Here is a 7,624-nt window from a genome sequence, read left to right on the forward strand (position 1 = left end):
GAGGAAAAGCAGCAAGCACTTCTCTATAGTTGCCCATCCCCAGCTGCCAGAAACCATCATTTCAATACCTTTTATGATTACAGGTGCCCTGGGTTTGCTTTTAAAGTTATACTAGGTTCTGACATGTTGAAACATGCTGGGGTTTGCAAACAGGGTTTTCCCTTCTGTAAATTTTTCGAGGGAGAGGTTAATATGGCTCAGTGCCACAATTCATTGGTCTCCCAGTGTGATCCAACATAGCATTTCTCAGCAAGAAAAGGTAGCCCTTTCATTAACATTGACTGAAGCTGTATTGCTGCTGTGTTGAAATTAGATATTAGATTTTGTCAAAGAACAATTTATCATGCAAAGATTGTTCTTAGGATCTGCCATTTCAGGGCTTAGAGCTTCTCATGGGAATTCAGAGGGATGAACATTTTCTGTGATTGACCCCAGAGATCCTAAACAAGTTCATCTGGAGAGCCTCAGATAAATCCTAGCCTATAGAAAGTAAGAGCTCTGTATTGCTTAAAGGTTGCTGGCACCCATTCGACAAAACTGACTCACTTCTGACAATCTTATTTCACTTGGAAAACATATCAAAGCAATCTGAACATCAGGAGTTATAGGCAACTCTTCAATTCCCTTTCAAAATCTCCTATGGCAACTCAGGATTTATTCGGCTAAGTACTAGTGTGGAAGAACAGTGTTTGAGGTAAAAAGTACAGGCTGTTTGCATTTGCTTTGACAATATGTGATGGGGAAGATCCTGTGCTGATAAACTGGTTTGTGCAATACAGAGTTTGCAGACAGGGTGCAAGTTTGACATTTTAATGAGATTAATGAAAATAAAAGAACGATGTAATAGGCAGTGCCAAAGAACTCTCTGATCCAAAGTTGATAGACTCTCCGAAGAGCTGACAAGTGATATCCAGGTGGATTGGCAGTTCTGGATAAAAACACAAACAAGTCTTTCATGTGCTCTAAAGCCGTGTCTACACTGCCCCATGAGATCACTTCCTAGGGCACAGCAGAGATCCTGGCAAGCGCAGAAGTGCCCTGACTGTACCTGTTCTGCAGGCTCCAGGGGGAGCCTCCTCTATGCCTACATCACACACCAAGTAGGGCTCCTTCATGCGTGATGTACATCCACTGCTTCTGGCTGTCCAGTGAGACTTTCTAGCACTTGTCTGCCCTTGAGTCTGCCACTAGTCTACAGTCCCGCATCACCACTTCGTATCTGGGATTGTGCCTACCTGCTGATACGATCCACCAGTGCTGCAGTGGGGTGGCAGGGGACTTGGCTGAGAAGTCCTGTCCCCCCAGGCAGAATGGGTATATCTAGAATGACATTTGTGATATGCTAACCTTGCCTGAGGATGATGGACTCGTCTAGAGACTGGGTCCACCTCTGGAGGAGAAGCCAGAGAGGAACAGGCAATGAAGAATGAATATCTTTCCGTCTTTACCTCCTTAGCAAGGCAGCTGAAGTAGTAGTGAATCTAAGGGCTCCTGAGACAGGAGTTTTGCAGGGGGTAGACTTGCTAACAGCAATGTTGGAAGCTACCCTGATTATGAACAGGGGAGAGAACAGGGCCTGAAAAAGCCAGGTCTGACCTCCTGTGAGAGCTAACACAAATTCTGATAGCTGTAGAGCCCCACTGTAGGATGAAGATATGCTGTTGACATGGATGGATTAAAGAGAAGAAAAACTGAGAGCTGTTTCCAGAGCTAAATGGTCTCCCCCCCCCCCTTTTTTTTTTTAATTTTTTAATAGGTCTTTCAGTAGCAAAGGCAACCCCCAGCAAGGGCTGGGATCTCATTGTCTCAGGCATCATTCAAATGTTTTAAAAGATTGCTTCGTTGCAAAAAATTTACAGTCTAAGTAGGGCAGACAAAGTGATGGAGAAAAAAAGGCTACATCTATACTGGCAAATAAAATAGGAGAGGGCCTAGTCTGTGGTCCTTCAGGCCAGCGATGGTGTGGTTTGTGTCCACATGTCTAAATACTCCCCCATAGTGACTGGGGAAGGGGGAACTCCATCCAAGCTGCCTGCTGGGATAGTCCCTGGCACATGCTTTCCTCTCAACCATGCCCTGACATTGTCTGGGTGAAATCAAGTCAGCATGGGCCAAAGCCATGTGAGGGAGTGTGCTAAGAATTAAACAGTGTAGACAATTGTGGGCCAGTACTTGAGTCCTTGCCCTGGCCTTGTTTTAGTTAACAATTCAATGGACAGATTTTTGCCCAAGCTTTTGTGGGAAGCCCATGACAAAGCCTGAAATCCAACCTGTATCTGTTGAGTCTTCCTCTGGTGCCTCACACATGATTCCTTTCCTCTCCTTCCTTAGGTTTTAATATTCTTTCTTTGTTGCTTTAGTGTTTAGGACCAAGCCTTGCTGAGGATGTCAGTCTGACATGGTCAGCTGCATGGAAAAAATACCCCACTAGAGAAAGATTGGAGGACTAACAGGTTGTTTAATTCGGCAGCCAGTTTTACTATTTTAGGAAAAGGGAAGATATCTTTATGGACTAAGACAGCACATCAAGGGAAGGTGTTCATTGACCTGTGATTTAATTCATTCCTAATCTCTCTCTTTGGACCTCAGCTTGGATATAACTGCTCGTCTCATATTTACAAACCTTCTGGTGATACAGTCTAAAAATACAGTTTGAAATTATGTGTCTGTAAATTAAAAATTTGTCCCCAGTCAGTGTAGCTGAGATTGCATTTGTTTTTAATATTGTCCCTTCAATAAACACAAACCTTTCTTTGGTCCTTGTTTTGCTTTTGTGGTGAGATAAAAAGCCTTTCTCTTGACTGTGCTGGACCAATATGGATTGTATGACAGGCTAGGCCATGTTACTATATGAGCAATAACATTCTGCCTGGTTAAAGCTGGTGTTGTGGTTACAAATGGGCAGATAGTCCTCATTATCTCCCTAAAGCTCTTCTATGGAGCTCTGCTAGTGTAGGGAGGCTATGGTGTCTTAACCCTTTTAATGAGGAGAACCAGTGCTACCTGAACAAAACCTCTTTCAATGTGAAAAATTCCCTAAAACACACAATCCATGATGTGCATTGATGGGGCCACGCTATGGCCAGTTTTCAGCCTGGAAGTTCTGAACATGGCATATGGATTTTGGATTCTTGTCTTGGGCTTCTGGAAGACCTGCTGTGTGGCTGGACTTCCTGTGCATCCAGGTGAAGACCTGGCTATCCTAGGGCAGGTGCATGAAGTGCACTCAGCAAGCCTGATGTGCTGAGGTGTTGGAAGAGCAGGGTTGTCGCATACCCCTGACAAAAATACAGAGACCCCACTGCTGGGATCATGCACTCACACTTTGGAGTGAATGTGTTCATCCAGTCTTCTTCAGGAACATGATAGACCAGTGTATAGGGAAGAAAGCGACATAATGCTCTCACTAGTGAACATAAGTCACGTGACTTCATAGGTGCTGAAATAATCAGTTATATCAGCTCAGTAGTCTAGATAGTTATACCAAAATATACAGGAAAAAAATGGCACAGAAAGGCTGACTTGCTGAGTATCATAGTGTGAAGCAGAGGAAAAGCTATTTATTAAGTCAAGTCTTTAGCCACAACCAAATTTGAAGATATTAAAGGAGCAATTTAGCTGAAACACAAAATTCAAACATCTCTCTTCTTTCAAAAAGTGCCATGGGATCTTTCTTGATGATGGGCCAGACCTGGATGTGCTGTTTTTTGCCCACCATGAGGTAAGTCACACTAATCCAAAAGACATTCAGGGCAACCTAGTCTAGAAGGCAGCATCATCAGCAGATTCCCTAGCATGCAGGGCACATCTGGAAATGTTTACTTGGGATTGAGCCATGTATTCTCCTTGCAGTCTATGAAACTTAAAGGCAAACTCAGGGGAACTTGAGAAAGTCACTGTGGTATCTTTGAGATAATTTGTGGAGGGAGCAGTCTATTCATTTCCTGACTACATGGACTTGTCCTTGAACAGAATGTACAAAGGAACAGAAGAGAATCCTTGTACCCTCCACTTTAATGTGTGTGGGAAAGGATCACTAAATGACGAATCTTGACTGTTCGCTGGAAGGTCAGTAGTGATGTGCCCATTCACAGGTCACTGGGGTGTTGACAATCATGTGACTCTTCAAGCATTCAGATGCAGGAAATCTGCCTTCTCGTCAAGTAAACCATTAATTACAGCACATTTAATATAGTTTATGCAATATCTATGCCATTTCCAAACAGAAATGGATCAGGAAATTAGCTTAGATACCACAAAGACCTGAAAACTAGATCTGAAAATGCTTTTAGGGGCTTAAAGATAAGCATTGCGTTGGTTTTATAAAATGCCTAGGAAAAGTAAGCATCTGGTCCTGAATACCTTTGCTTCCATTGACTTTGTTGGGCAGCAAGGATACTGAGCCGACCTCAAGAAGGGGTAAAGTCAACTAACACCTTAGAGCCACTGCAGCACTCTGAACAGTGAATACTGGCAAATTACATATAGAAAATCTGTGGAAGAATCTGATGAATTTTATGTCCACTGGGATATATGTATAGGCAGCTTTGAGCTGTCATACTAATATGGCAATCAAGTCTGGTCTGGGATCCCTTTTTAACTAGACTAATAGTCTTCAGTGAAAGGATGTCTTCTTTAATGGCAATCTTACTCTTAGAGTGACATTTTGGTCCAACCACAAAATGACTTTAGCTAGATTTCATTATTAGCGTAGTGTCTGATGTCCTCACATTCACTATCTCAAGTGCATTTTATTCTGACTCCTCACAATACCCCCATGATGCTGGGAATTGCAATCCCTTTGTAGGGGTGAGGAATAAAGCAAATTACATGACTTGTCTAAGAACATATGTGAAAATTGTTGTTGAAGCTGGCGCTAAGGGTTGTCCATCCTGTCCAGCACCCACATCCCTCAGAGAAAGATGCCTTCTAATGGCTTTCTGTGTCATCAGACCAGTCATTTGTAGACATAAAAACATTCAGTGAGATCCAAGCATAACGATAAGACAACCTGGTAGTAGCACAGTAACAGGGGACCTTGGGAATTAATTTACTAAAGCAGAAAGGCTCCCCCTTGTGAAATGCAGTGATAAGATCTCTTTGGTTCCGTCCACAACTAGATATTAAACGTTCTCACCTTTTTGCTAGATAAGTGTTTAAGGTAATCAGCCTGGAATAAGTAACTTCTTCCAGCTCTGCAAGAATGCTATTTTTTCTAAATTTGTTAGGCCCTTTTGTTTCCAAAACCCATCCCATATTATATTAGCTTGCTTCAAGTTTATTAATTTGAATCTAGCTTGCTAGTTTTTCTCTTTCTGAACTGCAAAACAGCATCTCCTAGGCCACAGTCTCTAGTTAATATCACTGGCTGCTACTCCTGCTGCTGTCGTTTCATCTGCACAGACTTCTCCAAAACACTAATCATTTCATCAGCATTCAAAAAAGACATTAAAGATGTGAGTGTATAATTTTTCTCTCTTTGTGCAAGAGGCAACAGTGGGGGTTACTCAAGGGAGATTTTTAAAATAAGGTCATTATTCAACTTCCACAGACTGCTCTTTTCTTTCATCTGCAAGTTAATTTTTTAATGTATTAATTGTTCATTGTAGAAAGTAGCAAGCAGACTGAAAACCAGTGCGAATGTTTCTCTAGTATCCAGTAACATCGTTCTTGAAATTATGTAAATCTAGATAAGTCATTTGGAAAATCCTTCTTTAACTTCTGCTCATAAACTGGCAAAAAGAATTAAGAGCTTGGCTTTCCTCCAGGTGAGAGGTGCAATCCAGACAAGAAGACTTAAAAGGTATTCCATAAATGAGATCTCATGCTTATTTCATGAGTATACATTCTGAAGATCAGAGTTGTGTTTAGCTAATTCAGACCCTGAACCTAGTGGGTTCACATGCACACACACGCACACGCACACTCACATGACTATTTTCACTACCATCATCTCTGCATTTATGTAAATAGCTGCAGAATCTGCCCTAGAACCATGCTGCCTTCAGAGCAACGCCAAATTTTTCACTGTAGAGATGAGCACACAAAAGAGCACTGGTGGTACCTGTGGTCTCCAGGGATATGCCCCCAGTGCATGCTGGACAGGGGCTGGCACTGGAAGGGCACCTGCCTGGGTAGATGCCCCAGGCTCTGGTTCAAAGCACTGAGACAGGTGCTTGGCAGCATGGGGCCTGGGGCTCTGGTGGCCATTCTCCATTAGAGTTACCCCTCCTGAAAGCCATGGGTGCTCAGGCATCGGGCTAAGACTGCATACTGGGGAAAAAATCCCCTTCCCTCCAGGCAAGATAAAGGCAACATAATCATGGACACAATGGTAGACGATATCTGTTCCTTGGTCCAAGAACACCTTGCTAAGTGCAAACAAAGCTTCCACGCCTGCCACAGTTTATGTTTAACAGAATGGCTGTTGTGCTGCACTGCTAAGCATGGCACTGTCTGTACAGATGAAACATGGAAGGTGACAGGGAAGGCTTATAACGTGGCCCTAGGCAGGGTCTGAACCTGTTGCCTGGAACCTCAAGCAAGCCCTCTTCGAGAGAAAATTAACCACATTAAATACTCTGAGGCAATTCTGTCCTTCAGCTTTCAAAGGGAGTTGTTACGAACGTGATGCCTTCTGCTGTATGTGTTTCAGAATGAACTTTCTTTACTATTTCCCCTTCCCTCTCTCACCTTTGAAGGAGCATAGCAAGCATTTCCACAGCCCTAGGCCAGCAATTCACCTGTGTCCAGCCCAGACATCTGCATCTTTTAGGAATGATAAAAAAAATATGATTCACAAATTGTTTTGGGATTATAGGCTGAAGAATTTTAAAATATTCTCCTAAGCATTTCATTTGTTGTTGCAGTTGTTCTCTTGTGGATTCAAGCTACAAACAGCAAGAGATGAGTCTCTTTTTCTTCCTCACTCCTCTTTGTATGTTGAACTAAATTAGATCTCTGTGCTGCAACTAGGCTATAAAAGGCACTCCAATGCAGGCAGGGCAGGTGATTCAAAACAAAAGGCCTTGATTGAAGTGGTTACAATACACAGAACCACTAATGTTATTCTGGGCCATTCAGGGTGGTTTATAGCATTGTACAACAACAAATGATGAAACTCACTGTGCTTAGTGATTCAAGAAATTTTTTTTTTCAATTCATTTTCTCTCAGTCATTTAAAGAATTTATTTTAAAGGTTTGGAATGTTTCTGTGACTTGTTTTTTCCTGGACCATTTTCCTGTCCCCAAAGCCCCTTTTATCAAAGATATCTTTGTAAATAACCTCTTTTTCTTTCTGTGCTCTTGGTTGTCCTGCCAAATTAGCTGTGCTGCCATGGAGACGTGGCATCAGCAATCCTTGTTCTTTTTCTGTAGGATTTCACTAGGCCCTTGTCTCAGGCCATGACTGAATTAGAAAAATAATGAGATATTGAATGTAAATGTTATACTCTTAACATTGTTGGCAATGTTATTGTAAGTGTTGTAATATATTGTGATGCAATGTGTCTTAGTTTTTCTCTGAATACATGTATCTGTTGGGTTTTAGTTTATCCCACAATTCATGCAGGATATCAATACATTTATTTAGCAAATAAGCTCATTAGAGAAAGAGTAATCTATA

Source organism: Dromaius novaehollandiae, chromosome 3 (genome assembly GCF_036370855.1).
Source record: "Dromaius novaehollandiae isolate bDroNov1 chromosome 3, bDroNov1.hap1, whole genome shotgun sequence".
Taxonomy (NCBI): domain Eukaryota; kingdom Metazoa; phylum Chordata; class Aves; order Casuariiformes; family Dromaiidae; genus Dromaius; species Dromaius novaehollandiae.